The 19,793-nt window shown below is 47.0% G+C and overlaps 1 long non-coding RNA gene across 1 annotated transcript; it reads left to right on the forward strand.

Annotated features, from left to right (window-relative positions):
- The first annotated feature begins 1,591 nt into the window (after window positions 1-1,591).
- On the forward strand, window positions 1,592-15,179 carry LOC311621285. Its single transcript, XR_014794816.1, has 3 exons — window positions 1,592-2,244; window positions 2,447-4,747; window positions 14,715-15,179. It is a non-coding gene; the product is annotated as an uncharacterized lncRNA (long non-coding RNA).
- The last annotated feature ends 4,614 nt before the right edge of the window (window positions 15,180-19,793 follow it).

The raw sequence follows: 19,793 nt of genomic DNA on the forward strand, positions 1-19,793 counted from the left end.
TCTCCAGGGACCCTGTTCTCGGGCTTTTTCCTGGGGCTGGTCACCGGGGCAGCCTCTGCCTGGCACGCACCAGACTCGCAGAAGGAACGGGGTGCTCAGCACAAACCAGTGTGTGTACAGTTTGGGCGCCGTGGGCCTTGCTGCCCTCTTGCCAACCCTGGCTCCCCGATGCCAGCCAAGGGCTGACCTTGTGGATGGCCCTCAGAGGGGAATCTCGGGCTGCCATGCAGACCATCTCCTGCACAGTCTCTCGTGCCCCCACCCATTCCAGGTAACAGGCCCTATTTCCTGGAGGCCGGGTCACCAGGGGACTGGCTTTCCCGCCTGCCACCAGGCCCCAGAGGCCGCACGGTGGCACTGGCTGCCTGTGGCAGGGCCCCGGCCACGCTGGAGGGTGTCTATTGGAGGGGACACTGTAGCCCCTGGAAGAGGTGCGGCCAGAGCGAGCAAGGAGGCTGTGCGGCGGCTGCAAGCCTGGGCATGTGAGATGCAGGGACCTGGGGGGTCAAGGCCGCAGGGACCTGGGGGGTCAAGGCCGCACAGGGGCACCCTGTATTTGGTGAGGTGGGTGAAGGGGTGGAACGGGGCTGATCCAGGCGGGGGTGGCCCGGGCGTCTCTCACTGCTCCCTCCCTCCCCAGGCCGCCCACCAGATGCTTCCTGGGCTGATGCCGCTCCTCAGAGGTGCTGCTACTCCGCAGGCCCTTGCTGGACCCGTGCAGCTTCTCACCAGGTAACGGCTGTGTGTTCCCTGTGCTCCTGCCCCCGCAGGCTGTGCTCAAACACCCTCGCGCTCATGACACCCTCGTCCTGCTCATTCTTATGACAACCCTGCCGGCGAGGCAGGCGTGCTCAGTCCCCACCTTACAGATGAGGCAACAGGGGCCTCCTCGGTCCCATACATTTTATGAGCACTTTCTCAGGTGCTGTTCCAGATGCTGTCGCTACAGGGTGAGAGAGACAGACCCTTGCCTCGTGCGGCTCGTTTCCTGGGCAGCGGGTCCCTGTGGCAGCAGCCAGGCGTCCGCACCAGCGTTGGCAAACCTTCCCGAGGAAAGGGCCCAGGGGCAGGTTTGCAGGCTTTGCCAGCCCGGTGGTCTCTCCCGTCGTCTGTTTTGTTCCTCCTCACCAAGGACATTTTTCCCATTGATGTTTAGAGCCAGTGGAAGGAGGGAGAGGGACAGAGGGCCCCCTGAATGCGAGTCCTGCACCCTCCTCCCTGGGAGCCCCCATGCCCTTTGGGATGGGGCAGCAGGACCCTCAGGGGCGAGAAGAGAGCGGGCCCACTCCTGGGCGCCACAGGAAGCCCGAGCAGCACAGTGCTGGGCGCCTCTGGCCCAGGCTGAGCCCCAAGGTGACTCCGCCGCCCCAGGTCACATAGGACTAAGGCTGGGCTGCAGCTCCAGGCTCTGTCCAGCACAGAAAAGCCTGGGCCAGGGACCCCGCCCTGGCGAGCAGCTCAGGGCTCCAGGCCAGCGCCCTCCCAGGGGACTGGCTGTGCCGGAAAAGCAAAAGGCAGTCCTTCGGTTCAGCCGGAAGTGGCTAATTGAGTCCAGCCTCTCGGACAGTCAGGGGCTGCAGTCCTCGCTCGTGTCTGAGTGCGGTCCGGGCTCACTCCTATGGGCCACACGCGTGGGCAGTTCCTGAGCCCCATTCCTCGGCGCTGGGAGGGTCTGGGCAGGCAGGAGGGCACCCAGGGCGGGGGCCAGGCTGGGGTTGTAATCACACGAGTGGGAACTCACTGAGGGCATGTAGCAGCCCTCCCGGGGTCAGGGGGTCCGTTCACTGGTAGGCAGCTGCTGCTGGGGGAATGGCCTGGTCTTGACCTTCAGCTCCACCAGCTGACAAAGGCTTGTCGTCCACCCAGAGGCTGCCTGGGCCTGTGGCACACAGACAGTGTGCCCTGGACAGATGGGCCAGGACTGCCCCCTTCTTGGGCCACCTTCTGCTCACCATGCAGAGGGCAGAGCCCGGCCCAAGTGGCACCTCCCTTGTGATGGATGGAACCTTGGCCAAAATCTTTTTAAAAATATTTCTTTTTCAGTAGCTTCATATACCACCCAGTTCAGTGGCTTTGAGCATATCCACAGAGGTGTGCACTCCTCACCAGTTACTTCTAGAACATTTCTATCACCCTCCAACCCTCAGCTGTCACCAGTCTACTGTCTCCAAGGATTTGCCTAGTCTGGACACTGTGTAAACAGAATCACAGAATATGTGACCTTTTGTGACGGCTTTTCACCCAGTAGAACAGGGGTCTTCAAACTACGGCCCGTGGGCCACATGCGGCCCGCAGAGGAGTCTGATCCGGCCCGCCAGGTTTTTTGGGCAGTGAGCGCAGCCGAGGTGTTACAGTAGGAATTAGTAGTTCATATAGTCCGGCCCTCCAGCTCTCTGAGGGACCGTGATCTGGCCCCCACTTTAAAAAGTTTGAGGACCCCTGCAAGTAGAAAGTTTACACATTCACGCATGTATTCGTCCTTCTTTGCTTTTTATTGCTGACTTGGCTGTGAACTGGAAACACGCCCCTCGAGGTCAAGTCATCCTGAAGCTGGGGCTCCTGGGGAACTGGCTGCTGAGTCACGGACAGACCACATTGCTCGGCCTGGGCCGCCCAGGAGGACATCGGCCACAGATGGACACACCGGGATGCCCTGTGGGTTTGGGGCTCCACTGCACTAGGCAGAGCTGGCCCTTCTCACCCAGCCTCTGAGCCTCTCCTCAGACCATGGTGTGTGGCCGTGCCAGGCATGCTGACCTCCGATGCCAGGCAGGGTGCTCACTGCGGCAGCCTGCTGTTGGCCAAGGACTTCGCTCGTGACACTTTCTCACCAACACTGAGGTGGCCGCACCGCCTCTACCCCAGCCTGAAGGTGAGCACGGGGAGAGCTGGCCACCACGGGAGCAGGTAGCCCATGTCCTTCCTGCCTGCTGCCCCAGGAGCCAGTCCCCTGTCCCACTCAGCCCTGCCTGGCCCACAGCCTCCAGACTGCACTACCCCTCCCTGCCTGCGGGAGCTGTCCGAGCCTGGATCTGCCTCTTGTCCAGGCGAGGAGGGCCATCCCCAGGATCGAGCTGACCACTGAGGACGGCGCCTCTGTCACCTGTGACATCCAGCTGGCCTCTGGCTCCATGGTAGGTCTGGGCTGGCCTCGCCTAGGCCACGGTCAGCTTCCAGTGAGCACCGCTGTGTCCTCACGTGGTTGTGAGCAGGAGGCCCAGGTCCTCTTGGCCCGAGGCTGCTGCTTGGGGACTCACAACCGGGGGGGAGGGGAGGTGTTGGGGGGGCCTGGAGAACAGCTTGAACGGCTCTCTCCCTGCTCCGCTCACTGATGGCTGGCCCTGTTTCTGGGGCTGTAATGGCACACACTCACCTCATGCAATCCTCCCGGTGTCCAGTGTCACCCCGCGGTACAGGGGGCCTGACTGGGATTAAGTGACTGGCCCACATCCAGGAGAGTGGGCCAGGATTTGAGCCCTGCTTTGCACGCTCCCCATGCTCCGGGCAGGCAGGCCCAGAACAGCTCCCCTGGCCCACTGGAGTGCCTTGAAGAAATGCATCCTGGCCACACGGGATGGGGATGGTGACCTGAGAGGTCACACCCTTTCCTCGGTCCCTCTTCTCTTCTCTCCCTCTGATGAAGGTTTGGGGCAGTAGGATGGGGTCAGGCATGGAGGGGTGGGATTCAGCCGCCCCCTCAAAGCCCGGCCAGCTGAGCATGTAGGAGGAGGACATGTCCTGCTTTCTCCTGCCCCACAAGCATTCTGGCGGGTTTTCTGGGTGACAAGGCTGGGGATGAGTGGATGGTGCGGATGCTGCTGGATGCACAGTGGCCAGCAGCCTGGAGATCACCCTCCCCTGGCAGGTGAGCCAGCGGGACAGCCCTTCCTCCCTCGGGCCTGCGTGTCACGAGGGCGGTGGGAGGCCCCTCGTGCTGAGGTTCCCGGGCCTCATGCTCTCTTCAAAGACCTCAGGCTGAAGGGGTGGTTGATCCCTATTGAGGCTGAGCTGCCCAAGAGAAAAGAGGTCCAGGCAGGAGGCTGAGTCCTGCATTTGTCCCATCAGGTAGGTGGCGACTGTAGGCCATGGAGAAGACTCAACAGGCATGCCTGGGACAGAGTCTGCCTTCGGGGCCTTCTCCCAGGATCTCCACTCAGCCTGGGGAAGTGCTTCTGGGTGGGGAGTGCGAGACTGGGCCTGGACCCTACGGAGGCCTCACGGCAGGTGGACCCTGGGGCAAAAATCAGCTCTTGCCCCAACCTAATCTGTGCCCTTCCTCTGAGCTACTCCCATGGGTGCTCGATTCCAGGTGACCCCACACCATCCAGGAACCCGTGGCTCCCAGGAAAGCCAACCTGCCTGAAACCTGGAGGCTGCCAGCACCCACCTGTCTGCCGTGACTTTGTGCCCTGGGTCTCCTTCCACAGGAGGTAAGCTGCCCCCGGCCAGCCAGCCCTCTGACCCCACGTTCCACCCCAGAGGGAAAACCAGCGCCTTTCTCCTAGCTCTGCCAAGGGAGGTCAGGCAGCCATAAAGTCGCCTTCTGAAAACATGTAACTAACATACCTGCCATTCAGGGGTCTGAATCCACATTTCCCACCACGTCTGGAAATCCATGGGCACACCTACAGCCCGTGTGTGCGTGATTCCAATGACAGACTTCCCAACGCACAGAGGCGGAAGGCCGCGATCTCAGCAGACAACATGAGATTCCTGTTAAGTTATTCGGGACACATGTAAAAGCACGGTAAGGCAGGGGTCACTCAAGGGGACCGCCATGGTAGAATCAGGGAGCACTAAGGCTCTATTCCAAAAACAACAAGAAGTGGGAATTTAAGCCATGAACAGGGCAGGGGCCAGTGAGATTCTGGCTAAACAGACCTGACAGGATTCTTGCAGGCCAGAATGATCTCACCTCGCCTGGTGAGGACCCTATCAGGTGTGAAGGTGATCAGTTACAGAGAATGCAGGCTTCTAGTTAAACCGACAGCAGAATTCCTATTATTATAGAATAGAACAGTGGTCGGCAAACTGCAGCTCGCGAGCCACATGCGGCTCTTTGGCCCCTTGAGTTTTTAGCAAAGGCCAACTTAGGAGTACCCTGATTAAGTTAATAATAATGTACCTACCCATATAGTTTTAAAATTTTGGCTCTCAAAAGAAATTTCAATCATTGTACTGTTGATATTTGGCTCTGTTGACTGAGTTTGCCGACCACTGGAATAGAATAATGCACAAACACAAGAGTCAGGGCCTACTTGAGATGAGACTTTGGTTGAGGAGAAAATCTTTCTCCAAGGCCTTCGGTCACTAGGATTCAAGGTTGTTAAAAGACATGAAAGAAATTTTAAAATGAATCCCCTTGACATTTAAATAAATTTTTATTGACTTCAAAAAGGAAGGGAGAGATAGAAACTCTATCAATGATCGGCTGCCTCATGCACGTCCCCTATTGGGGATCGAGCCCACAACCCAGGTATGTGCCTATGATCTCCTGGTTCATAGGTTGACACTGGCTGGGCTCCACTGACATTTGAAAGTTACGAAAGAGGAAGGGTGCAATGAGAGGGCCTAACAGAAATCCCAGAATAAGATTTGAGAGACGTGACTCCTCAGATTCAGGAAGCACATGGTCTCCAAAATCGTATAAATAACCCAGACCAGGCATGCCAGGCTGGAACTGCAGGAAAACCAACAGGCCTGAGAGGGAATCTTTCAAGAAATGAGTAGATAACCCATCTCCTAACAGTAGTGACAGGAGACAGTGGAATGAATCTTTGAAGCATTAGGAGAAAATAACTGTCAAATCCAATCTTATGCCCAGTTCAACCATTATTTAAGATTAAAGAGTAAGTAAGTGCTCAGCACTGAACTATCAAATGTTTTACTACCAGTGGGCTCTCATTCACATAAACTCATTCACACGCTGCCTGGCTACTTCTGTGCTACGATGGCAGAACAGTGTTTGTGACAGACGATCAGGCTGCAAATCCCAAAATATTTATTGTTTGGTCTTTTACAGAAAAGGCTGGCTGATCCCTGGTGTAAACCAAATAAATTAATGAAATAGAAACAATAGAACAGATCAAGATATATAAAAAAAACACAAGACTACAAATGAGCAAGAAGTCAAAACTATAGATCCAATGTCGATGATAATTTCAAAATTTGGATTAAATTATTTCCTGAAAAAATATAATTTGCCCAAACTGATTTGAGAAAGAATATGAAAGCTCTATTAAATCACCTGAAACTGCCAAAACTGGTTTGGCTCAGTGGTAGAGCGTCGGTCTGCGGACTGAAGGGTCCCAGGTTCAATTCCGGTCCGGGGCATGTACATTGGTTGCGGCCACATCCCCGGTAGGGGGTGTGCGGGAGGCGGCTGGTTGATGTTTCTCTCTCATTGACGTTTCTGGCTCTCTCTCTCTCTCCCTTCCTCTCTGTAAAAAATCAATAAAGTATATTAAAAAAAAAAATCACCTGAAACTATAGGTTCAAATTGTATCTCTGAAAGACCACAGGTGCCACTTAGTGAAATTACTAGATTTTTTTTTTCTCTGTGAAAGTATTAAAAGGATAGGAAGTATACACTGAGAGAAAATATTTGCAAACCACAGCTGAGGGAGGACCGATATCTAGAATATATAAATAACAATAAAAAAACAATCTAAATAGAAAATGGGGGAAAATATGGCGATATTTCACCCAAAAGGACTTATGTATGGCAGATAAGCACATGAAAATGTTTCCCAGTACCAGCCCCTACCATAGGAAAGTGAGATGACACTAACCACCTGTTAGAACAGTTAAACAGTAACAATATCAAATGCAAGACTGCAGAGACGCTGGATCTCTCAGGCACTGCTGGTGGACATGGAAAATGGTGCAGTCATTCTGGAAAATCGTGTGGCAGTTTCTTTAAAAGCTCAACCTACACCTACCCCAGGATTCAGCAACTGCACTCCTGGACATAATCCCAAAGAAATTCAGACATTCTCCCGAAACCTGCTCATGATGTTCCTAGCACTATTGTTTGTAATAGCTCAAAACTTGAAACAATCCCAAAAGCCTACTCCCAGTGCATGTTAGACAAGGTTTGGTACATCCACACCGTGGAATACTATTCAGCAATAAAAAGCACAGACTCACCCTAGCTGGTTTGGCTCAGCGGGTAGAGTGTCAGCCTACGGAACAAAGGGTCCCGGGTTTGATTCCAGTCAAGGACACGTACCTTGGTTGCAGGCTCCTCCCTGGCCAGGGCTGCATGCAGTAGGCAACCAATTAATTTGCTTCTGTCTTTCCCTCTCAAAAAAAAAAAAAGAAAGAAAAAAAATATTCTCATGTGATATTGACAAAAACAAGACACAGGAAACAACTAGGATGGATTTCAAGGGCATTACACAGAGAGAAAAGCCAAACTCAGAAAGTCACATGCTGTATGATTCTATTTATAGAACATTCTTTAATCAAATCAGTGGCTGCTGGGATGACAGATGGGGTGGGGAGTGATTGTGGTATAGTGGGGGAGCACAAGAGGTTTGTGATGGTGGGAAGTGGTGGTTACATGAATCTACATGTGTGACAAATGTCAGAACTACATATTCACACACATCCTACCAATGTCCATTTCTGAGTTTTGATATAGTTATGGAAAATGCAACCACTGGGGGAAACTGGACGAAAAATGCACAGGACCTCTCTGTCCTGTAACTGTTTCATAATAAACAGTTTTTTAAAACACCAGGCCCGGACTGTTTTATAAGCAAGTTGTAATAAGTTACCACAAGTGTTCCAGAACAGGAAAGTGAAACCTAACTCTTCCCAGCTCATTGTAATGAGGTTAGTACTATCTTAGGGTACAAAACCTCCCAAGGACAATACAAGAGAGGAAAACTAGAAGCCCAGCTGCAAACTTGATGCAAATGTTCAACACATTGATATTGAACATACAGGCTACTAACAGAGCAGGAAGCAAAATTCAACAAAGCATCGTGACCAGCTGAGGTCGCTGAAGTAGTGGCTTAGGCCCGATAATTCAGAACCACCCTTCTGGGGGATATCCAACTACTATAGACGGGATCCAGAAAAAGTCAGATAGGTCGAGATCCAGGGAGGAAAGGAGAGGGACATCAGCAAGAGGGCAGGCTAGCCAGCTGCAGGCCCTCACTCCTCCAGGGAAATGCCGAGTATATAACACATGGACCAAAGGAGTGAGAGCTCTAGAAACCAGCGGAGCAGCAGCACCAACCGAGTGCCTCGCCAAGAAAAAGCCGCATTCAGATGCTAGGAAACTTCGTGGCGTTCTGGCTTGCCTTCTGCAGTGCAATTTCAAGGAAGCCAACTAATTCCTGGCTCCTCCCTCGGTATGAAAGGGAAAGAGTGGAACTTGCTTGCAATATCCTGGCTTGTCTGGGGGCTGCCAGGGGACTGGTTTCTGTCTCTCCTGAATCAGATACTGTTGGAGGTTGGAGGTTGCTGAAAGCAGAAGTGGGTGCCAGTGAAAAGAGTCTGCAAACCTGCGAGTAGTTGGGAGCAAGATTATGGGCAAAGGAATATAATACTACATCAAAACTTGAAAAGAAGCAGGTGTGAGACTCCTAGGGGAATCAGGACATTTAAAAGCAGCTGTGTAGCCCTGGCCTGGTATCTCAGTTGGTCAGTGTTGTCCTGATACACGAAGGCTATAGGTTCCTTCCCTGTCAGGGCACATACAAGAATCAACCAATGAATGCATAAGTAAGTGGAACAACAAATAACGATTCATTCTCTCTCTTCCCTCACCCCTTCTTTCCTTCCTCTCTCCCTCATCAATTTAAAAGCAGCTGTGTACTAGTATATTAGGGAAGTAGAATTAAAGTACAAACACAGGCCGGGGAAGATGCCCCCGGAAATGTTGAAAGAAGCCAATGCCTTACATCAGCTGCTGTCTAGTTAAGGCCTTCCCTTGCACAGGGACGCACTACAAAGACTGGGAGAGTTGGGTCTTTTCAAATAGCCCAGTTTCAACAAATGATGATAAGACCTACAAAGAAATGAGCCCATTTAGGGAACAGAAACCTCCAGAAACCAACTCTCAAGAAACACAGGCCTCTTGACTTACTTAGCAGGGACTTACTTTATTTTTTTTTATTTATTTTTGTTAACTCTCAGCAGAGAATATTTTTTCCATTGATTTTTAGAGAGAATGGAAGGGAGAGGGAGAGAGAGACATCGATTGGTTGCCTCCCACTCAAGTGCCCAAGAGGGCCAGGGATTGTGCCTGCAACAGATACATACCCTTAACGGGAATCAAACCCAAGACACTTAGGTCTGCAGGCTGATGCTTTAGCCTCTGAGCCAAAATGCCTAGGGCTCCATTGATTTTTAGATGAGTGAAAGGGACGGGAAGGAGAGGGGAGAGAGAGAAACATCAATGTGAGAGAGACACATCGATTGGTTGCCTCCCACACGTGCCCTGACCAGGCCAGGGATGGAACCTGCAACCCAGGTAGGTGCTTGACCAGAAATTGAACTCTCGACCTGTCATTGCATGGCCCAACACTCTAACCACTGAGTAACACCGGCCAGGTCTAGTAGGGACTTTAAAACAACTGTCTTAAATATGCTCAGTTAGCTGAAGGAACAAAACGGGAAAATAATATGCAAACAAACAGAATACCAACAAAGAGGTAGAAGTTATAATAACCAAGTAAAATTCTGGGGCTGAAAAATACACTTGAATTTATGTTGTTTACAAGAGACCCACTTTAGATCTAAGGACATGCAGAGGTTGGAAGTGAAAGGATGGAGAAAGATAGTTCTTACAAATAGTAACCAAAAGAGAGCAGGGTGGCTCTATTCATGTCAGACCAGTAGAATTTAAGAAAATTCTATTCCAATTGAACTGTTACAAAGAAGACATAACAACTACAAACATATGTGCACCAACACTGACAGAATGCTAAAAAGAAAAAGCTCTACAATAATGGACTTCAATATCATCCCTTTCAATAATAGATCACCCAGGAGGAAGGTCAATAAGGAAATAGAGAACTTGAAAAACACTATAGGTCACTTAGACTTAACAGACAAATACAGAACATTCCACCCAGCAACAGTAGGGTAAACATCTCTCTCACGTGAACAGAGAGCATTCTCCCAGGATAGACAAAAGAGTAGGCCACAAAGCAAGTCCAAGTCGTATACATTTTTAAAAGTTGAAGTTATACAACTGTCTTTTCCAATCAAAATGGAAAGATACTAGAAATTCATTGCAGAAAACAAACAAACAAACAACAACAACAACAACTGGAAAAAATTACAAGTGGTGCTAAATTAAACACCATACACTTAAATAACCAATGGGCCAAAGAAATCACAAGATAAATAAGAAAATATCTTGAGACAAATACATAACCAAACTGTGGGATGCAAAGGAAGCAGTGTTAAAAAGGAAACTTATTCCTGTAAATGCTTACATTAAAAAAACTAGCAAGATCTCAAATCACCACATTAACTTCACTAGATAAAGAACAAAATAAACCCAAAGTTAGCAGAAGGGAGGGAATTATAATGATTTAGAGATAAATGAAATAGAGAATAGAAAATGAGAGAAAAATCAATGGAATCAAAAGTTTGTTTTTTAAAAGGATCAATGAAATTAACCATTAGCTATATTGACTTAAAAAAGCAATAACAGAGACTCATATAACTAAAATAGGAAGTGAAGCCTTTGCTAAGTAGTTCAGTTGTTTAGAGCATCGTCCTGATATGCCAAGGTTGTGGGTTCCATCCTTGCTCAGGGCACATACAAGAAGCAAGCAATGAATGCATAAATAAGTAGAACAACAAATCAATGTTTCTCTCCCTTCCTTTAAAATCAATTTTAAAAATAATAAAAAACGAAATAGGGGACATTACAACTAACTTTTAACAAAATAAGAGGGGTTATATGGGAGTACTTTGACAACAAATTGAACATTGTAGATGAGAATGGCTAAATTCCTAAAAACATCTAACCTGCCAAGACTGAATTATGAAGAAGTAGAAACCTGAACACAGCTATACCAGCAAGAAGACTGAACCAGTAATCCAACCTCCCAACAGAGGAAAGCTCGGGACCAGATGGCTTTGCTAGTGAATTCTAAAAGCACTGAGTGAAGTAAATCCAGTCTTCTCCAGACTGACCAAAGAGGGAACACTTCCAAATCCATTTTATGTGGCCAGCATTACCCCATGCCAAAGCCCGACAAAAATACAAAACACTCCACCAACAGGATAAACATGAAACAAAAATACTTTTAGAAAACTACAGAACATCCCTGATGCATATAGATGCAAAAACCTCCACAAAATACTAGCAAACAGGATTCAAGAGCACATTGATTTATAACATTGAAAGGATTATAAATTCCACAAACCAAGTGGGATTTTATTCCTGAAATGCAAGGATGATTCACCACAGGAAAATCAATTAATGTGATACAGCACATTAACAGAATGAAGGGCAAAAACCACATGATCATCTCAATTGATGCAAAGAGAGCATTTAACAAAACTCAACACTCTCATAATAAAGCCATCCAATAAATTAAGAATAGAAGGAAACCACCGCAACATCATGAAGGCCATATATAACAAGCCCACAAATAGTATCAGATTCAATTGAAAAATATTAAACGCTTTTCCTCTACGGTCAGGATCAAGTCACAGATGCCTGATTTTTGTCACTTCTATTTTATATAGTACTGGAAGTCCTAGTCAGGGCAATTGGACAAGAAAAGGAACTAATGCATACAAGTTGGAAAGAAAATGACAAAGTTGTCTGTTTTCTGACAAGGTGGTCCTATATGTAGGAAGCCCTGAAGATTCCACACACAAAATAACTGTTAGAACTAATAAGACAATTTGGCAAAGTTCCAGGATACAACACAAAAATCAGGTTCATTTCTATACACTAACAATGAATAATCCAAAAAGGAAATTGAGACAATTCCGTTTACAGTCACATCAAAAAGAATAAAATATGGAGATGACCTGCCTCTGGGTCAGGGTTGAGTATGTAGCAGAGCAGCTCCTTCACTGCGATCTATTGAAAGTCAGCACACGGTGCAAGGGATGTAAAAATTAAATAAGTAAAAATAAAAACTAAGTTAAGAAAATACAAAAAGAGCCGGGACCGGTTTGGCTCAGTGGATAGAGCGTCGGCCTGCGGACTGAAAGGTCCCGGGTTCGATTCCGGGCAAGGGCATGTACCTTGGTTGCGGGCACATCCCTGGTAGGGGGTGTGCAAGAGGCAGCTGGTCGATGATTCTCTCTCATCGATGTTTCTAACTCTCTATCCCTCTCTCTTCCTCTCTGTGAAAAATCAATAAAATATATAATTAAAAAAAAATACAAAAAGAATAAAATACTTAGGAGTAAACTTAACTGAGGAGGTGAAAGACTTGTACACTAAAAACTACAAATGTTGCTAAAAGAAATTGAAGATGATACAGATAAATGGAAATACATTCCATGCTCATGGGTTGGAAGACAATACCATTAAGGTGCCAATACTACTTAGTGATCTACAAATTTAATACAATCCTTATCAAAATCTCAATTGTGTTTTTTGCAGAAATAAAAAAAAAAAGTCACATGGAATCTCAAGGGTCTGCAAATAGAACAATCTTGAAAAGAACAAAATTGGAGGTATCACACTTCCTGGTTTTAAAAACTTAACAAAACTAAATAATAAAAACAGTGTGGCACTGGCATAAAGACAGATCTATAGGCCAATGAATAGGATAGTGAGCCTAGAAATAAACCTCTTCATATACGGTCAAATGATTTTTAACAAGGGTATCAAGACCATTCCATAGAGAAAGAATGGTCTTTTCCTCAAACAGTGCTGAGAAAAGTGGAAATCCACAAGCAAAAGAATGGAGTTGAGCCCTAAACTGGTTTGCTCAATGTGTGCCCAGGGACTGAAGGGTTGCAGGCTTGATCTGTTTTCTGACAAGATGGTCAGACATTTGGGCAACCAATCGATGTGTCTCTCTCACATTGACGTTTCTCTCTGTCTCTCTCCCTCCCTTCCACTCTTTCTAAAAATCAGTGGAAAAAATATCATTGGGTAAGGATGAACATAAATAAATAAATAAATAAATAAATAAATAAATAAATAAGGAGTCAGGCCCTTACCTAACACCATATGCAAAAAAATTAACTCAAAAAGGATCAGATATCCAAATGTAAGACCTAAAGCGTAGAAGGAAAGCTTCATGACATTGGATTTGGAAATGATTTCTTGGGCATGACACTAAAAGCACAGGCAACAAAAAAAATAAAACAAACTGAACTTCATCAAAATTAAAAACGTCTGTGCATGAAATGACACCATCAACAGTATAAAGACAATATATGGAATAGGAAAACATATTTGCAAATTATATCTGGTAAAGAGTTAATATTGAGAATATATAAAGAACTTCTACAACTAAACAACAAAAAACTAAACCTGGTTTTAAAATGGCCAAAGGACTTGAATAGACATTTCTCCAAAGAAAATACACAATGGCCAGCAAACATTTGAGAAGATGGTCAACAGCATTAATCATTAGGTAAATGCCAATCAGAATCACAATCATATACGACCGCACACCCATTAAGATGCTATTATAAAAAAAACAAACAGAAAATAACAAGTATGAGTGAGGATGTGGAGATATCAGAAGTATTGTGGTGGGAATGTAAAATGATATAGCTATTATGGAAAACAGTATGGCAGTTCCTTAAAATTTTTAAAAATTAAAGTACCATATTTTATCCAGCAACTCCATGTCTGTGTATAGACCGCAAAGAATTGAAAGGACTGTCTCAAATATTTGAATAGCCACCTTCATAGCAGCATTATTCACAATAACTAAAAGGTAGAAGCAACCCAAGTGTCCATTGATGAATGAATAGATAAGCAAAATGTGGTCTATACATTCAATGGAATATTATTTAGCCCTAAAAAGGAAGGAAATTCTGACCCATGCTACAACATTGATAAACTATGAGGACACCTTGCTAAGTGAAATAAGCCAGTCACAAAAGGGCCAACACTATACGACTCCACTATTGTGAAGCACCTGGACTAGCCATATTGATAAGAGACAAAGTAGAAGAGTTGACATGGCTGGTGGGAGGAGTAGTGGGGTTTGTTGTTTAATGGGCACAGAGTTTCAGTTTAAGAAGATGAAAGAGTTCTGGAGACCAGTTGTGCAACAACAACATGAATGTACTTAATAGAACATACTAATGTACTAAACCAAATTATGAAGTTTAGTGCATTAAAGTACTAAACTACTCTTATAAATGGTTAAGACGGTCAATTTTATGTTATGCATATTTTGCCACCATTAAAAATGTTAAATTAACAAACGTTTATGAGCACCTACTGAGGGCCAGGCATGGTGATACAATAAACACTGTCCTATGAACACCGTAATTATAAAAAACCAACAAACACACTTTCAGGAGACAAAATTCTAAAAGCAAGAACCAGCACAGGCAGACAGCAGACACAACTCACCGGAGTTTGGAGCTGGGTTTATCAGACACAGACTGTAAGTCTTGGCAGGGAATTAGAGGTTATTAAAAGGATAATACTGATGTGAAAAAGAAACAATATAATCTCAACAGGTGACAGAAAGACATTTAATAAAATTTTCTAAAGCTCATGTATTTTTTTTTTTTAATTCTCCTAGCAATGCAGGAGAAGAGGGACCTTCCCTGACAGGGTGAGGGTTTGGTGCACAGCCTTTAGCATCACAGTGGACGGTGGGCTGCAGAAGCATTCCCTTGAAAGTCAGCAGCGAGATATAGATGCACGCTGTCTCTGCCTCTATTGCACACTGTACAGAGGACCCCACCCCCGCACCAGAGAAAAACGAAGTACAAGAGATGGGGAAGGAGAAAACTTAAAACTCACCTGCCAATGGCGACTTGCCTGGAGGGTGGCCAGGGGCTCGGGGACCTGTTACCCTGGGCTGAAGAGGTCCACGCTTCAGCATGAGCCGCAGGTCCGGGGTGAGGCCAGCCTTCCTGAAAGTGAAGAGAAATCATTCGGTCACTAAATGTTCCGGAGTCACCCAAATGCTCCTGCTGCCTTTGTGACTCTGTCTTCATCTTCCAGCACCATCCCCTGAACTCCCCTTTGCCTTCTGCCTGGGGTTAGGTGCATCGCTGTCCTCCCAATTGTCGTGTGCAGGGATCCAGGGGTCCAGGGGTCCAGCCCTCCCCCTCTGTGGGAACTCCTGGGCTGGGGGAACCATGGCTCTTGGTCTCTCAGGTGTAAGACCATGTACCCATACCTGCTGCTCTCCCAAGGGGGAATATGACCTTTGAACGAAGGCCACACCAGGCCTGACACCGCTGGGCCTGCAGAGAGCCAGGGCGATGACAGGGGCCCGATTCCAGGAAGCACAGGGTCCCTGTCTGCCGGGCCCACCACCGCCTGGCTTCTCTTCTCTTTACAGGTTGGGATTTTGCTTGAGCCAGCACCAGGCTGCCAAGGGTTTCAGACCCCTTCACCCCCAACCACAGCCCAGCTCCTCCGCAAGGTCAAGATCCTTAGCTGGGACAGAACAGTGAGCTTGGCGTGGCCAGAGGGCCCAGAGGTCACACTCCCCTCAGATACAGAAAAAAGGAGCTGCTTGTCAATGCTTTCAAATGCTTCTGGGGACAGCGAAGCCCAAACCGGTCTGGAAAATCCTCTCCCTTCAACACCTGCACTGCAGTCTAGGCGTGAGCTGGCCAGCAGGAACCCCGCTGAGGGGGGGCTCTATCTAGCTGATAGGGGTGTCGAACTCAATCAGAGAAGGGGCCAAAATCTAAAATCCAGCCTAAATCGCGGGCCGAATGGTTTACTAAACAGTCATAAACTGACAATGTCATAAACTGACAGCGGAGTGCAGTGATGACAGCGCGGTGCGGGCCACATTGCAAGGCCTGGCGGGCTGGATTTGGCCCGCGGGCCTTGTGTTTGACACATGTGACAGATGCTCTTTCTTGCCCAAGGTAGTTTTCACTCGCTCAGCTGCTATTTCTTCCCCACCCCACCACCTTCCTTTCTTTTTTAAGAGAGAGAGAAGGGAGACACACGTACAGAAACATCTATTTGTTGTTCCACTTACTTATGCATTCACTGGTTCCAGCTGCTATTCCTGAGACCTCCCCTGTAGGAGCCCAGGCTGCCTGAAGGTCTTCCTGCCTTGGGACTGGCTTCCCCCAACCTCTGCAAGGGGGTCCCCTGAGGCATGAGGTTCCCAATTCCTTACTCATGAGCCTGAGTGGAAGCCTCCCTCTCTGGGGCAGATACTGAATACAGGATTGGATGTCTGAGGGGCCACTTGAGAAGTCCTCCTTCGTGAAGGCCTGGTTTCCATAGACATGTGCTACGGGCACCTGGGCCATCAGGTCCCGAGGACCAGCATTCAAAGTGGTTTAGTTTCTGTGGGGGAGGGACAGCCTTTACCCTTTACATTTTCAACGAAAAAAATAAAGGTTGCAGGTCCAAGAACACGTGCGTTGGATTGTGAGGGCCGATCATCCGCTGGAGAAATGGGGGAGTCTTGGGGGCTGTGAAGTCTGCTCACCAGGAGGCTTTGAGAGAATCTGAGTTTTTAGAACATAGAGTGGATGGGAATAGGGAAGCCAGTGCTGCATGTCCCACGTTCTGGAAAGAAGAGGGAGGGAGGAGTGTTCTGACTTGAGTGTGAGCTGTGCTGTCATGGTTCCAACCAAAGACCACCAAGTCCAGACAGTGCTCCTTAGAGCAAGCATGTCAAACTCGCGGCCCAAGGGCCACGTGTGGCCCACAGTGAATATTTTTGTGGCCCAGCCAATATAACGGTATGTAAGAAACGTTTTAATGAAAATTTCATAACTTGATTTTTACAATATCCTGTTATACGGAATTATTAATAACAAACTACAACATTCGCTAATGATTACTATACTCGTGTTGCATCCATTTCCCTTACATGCCTTTGTGAAGGCGCACCGTTTCTCTCCACTAATACTAGCAGCTAATATTTTAGCAGCCGATTGCCACCTCATTAGTCTTGGACTGACTCGTTTGGTATATGTAACAGGAAATATTTCACTTTCGGAGAACAAGAAAAATAGGTTTATTTGCATTACACTTATTAATTTGTGCAGTTATTCAGTGTTTTGTAAGTTAATGCTCAAGAAAAAATATTAATTTTTATAAAAATGTTTTATTATTTTATGTTAACAATTACTTGTTTCAGCCCTTTGTATTCAGCATGTCTCTATCAAAATAAACCTACGTTTCTATGAAAATTGAAGCTTTTGTTTTTTTGTGGCCCACGTAAACTTAAACCTTGTTTATTTGGCCCATGTTAACCTTTGAGTTTTACAAGCTTGCCTCAGAGGTACTGGGTGTTGTCTCAGAATTTCTAATAGCCCACCGAGGCATGGAGGACCCCATGGAACGGAAGCAGCAGCCCCTGGGGAACTTATTCAAGGTCTTACAACTATCAGGCCGGCCAGGCTGGCACTGCTCCAACCTGTCTGCCTTCCAAGGCGGCCCAACTTCAATCACCCACCTTCTACTTTCGCAGCGGCCTGTGCCACATCACCCACCATTCCCTGTAAGAAAGAGAATCAGTGAGCTTTAGCCCTGTCCTGAGCTATGATAGGTGGTGCTTGTTTGTTTTTTCCTCAGACACATTAAATGCCCAAAGCCACCATCACTCATGATCAGAAATGCAGCCACCATGGGAGGGGCTGCCCGAGGCCGGGGGAAGGACCAGGAGCGGCCGGGAAGGTGAGGGTTCACAGTGGAAGCACTGATGTGGGGGCCCGGCTGAGGAGCTCAGAGGTGCCCCACACACAGCTGCGGGTTTTCCTGCTCAATTCAATGCACCAGAAATGCAGTCCATGAAAAATATTGCAAAGAAAGAAGCAAAAGAAAACTGCAGAAGACTCCCCAACCTGCCTGCACACTCCGTCCGTCAGTGCTTACCAGGAACCCAGCAGTGGGCTGGGCGTGGGCACCACTGACCCAAGGAGGGAGGAACAGCTCTCCTACTGAAGGCAGACTCACCATCAGCACTGCAGTGTGTGTGTGTGTGTGTGTGTGTGTGTGTGTGTGTGGTGTGGGTGGTGTGGTGTGTTTGTGTATGATGTTGGTGTGTGGTGTGGTGTGGGTGTGTGTGGTGTGTGGGGGAGAATGAGGGAGTGGGAGAGTGCGGGTAGGGGTGTGGGGTTGGTGTGAGGGGTGTGGTGTGGGTATGTGTGCTGTGTGGGGGTGGATTGTGGGGAGGGGAGAAGAGCGGGGTAGTATTGGGGATGGGGTGGTGTGGGGAGATGCAGGGGTGTGGGTTGAGTGCAAGGTGTATAGAGATTTAGGGGTGGGGATAGGTTGTGGAGAAGGACAGTGGGTAGGGTAGTATTGGAGGCGGGTGGATAGGGTGGTTGGGTATGTGGTATGGGTGATGTGGGTGGGTAAGTATGGGTGGGTGGGTCTATTTGGTGGTGAGTGGGTGGGTATGGGGTGGTATGGGGTGGGTGGATAGGTGTGTGGTATGAGTGGTGAGGGTGGATGTGTATACACATGGGCAGATTTTATAGAAAAACAGATGGGAGAGGGAATGTTTCCACTTAAAATACCTAAAAATGTTTATGTTCACAGCATATAAAGAGCAAGTATAAATAATTCTTTTTATTGAGTCTTTATGAGATAATTTAGTAAAAAGAACAGGCAATTCAAAAGAGGAATCCAACTGGGGAGTAAACATTTGGGGGAATTTGATTTTACTGGCAATTAGATGTGAATAAAAACAGGATTATAACTATCTATTATGTGGCAAAATAGTATTTAAATAATATCCAGACTGGTGAGGCTGTGGGCAAAACTGACCCTCTCATTCTGAAAATGGCTGTTTCAATTAGTCCATCATGTTTCAAAACACTAAAACCACTCATTCCACTCATTTCAAAACACTAAAATCACGCTTACTCCTGGAACTTGATCCTAAATGAGGAAAATATAAATGCTTCCCCCGAAATTTCAAAATAATTTTATTATTTAAAATGATGAGAAATTACAAAAGCCAACGGGGAATGATCTTTAAAGTTGTGCATTAAAAAAAAATGCATGCACTATCTTGAACTCATTTGTCAAAAAGTCCAACATGAGGTGATGAAAAAAAGATTAGGCTCCACAGGAGACAGAAGACAAGACTGCATAAAATCTGCCTTTAGAAGAACAGCACATGGACAAAAACCAATAGGAAACAGAGGGACATGGAAAATGTGTATAGGAAGGGCCATGACATTTAAAATTTTTAAAGAAATTTTAAAATTTCTTTTAAAATTCCTTTGTAATTGTCATCATGCTGTTTGGTCCAGATATATATTTTTGAATATATTTTTATTGATTTCAGAGAGGAAGGGAAAGGGAGAGAAACATCAATGCTGAGAGAGAATCATCGATTGGCTGCCTCCCGCTGCCTCCTGCACACCCTCCACTGGGGATCAAGCCCCCAACATGGGCATGTGCCCCTGACCGGAATTGAACCCCCAGGACCTTTCAATCTGCAGGCCAACACTCTATCCACTGAGCCAAACCAGCTAGGGCTGGACCAGAGGTTTTAAAAAATTAAAACAAGGGAAGGAGGGAGGAAGGAGAGAAGGAAGAAAGCCAAGTGTCCATCAATAAATGGATTAAAAAAAAAATAGTATATCCATACAGTGGAATACTATTCAGCCTTAAAAGGGAATTCTGACGCATGCCACGCATGAATGAACCTTGAGGA

Source organism: Pipistrellus hanaki, assembly GCF_964339955.1.
Source record: "Pipistrellus hanaki genome assembly, chromosome: 4".
NCBI lineage: Eukaryota > Metazoa > Chordata > Mammalia > Chiroptera > Vespertilionidae > Pipistrellus > Pipistrellus hanaki.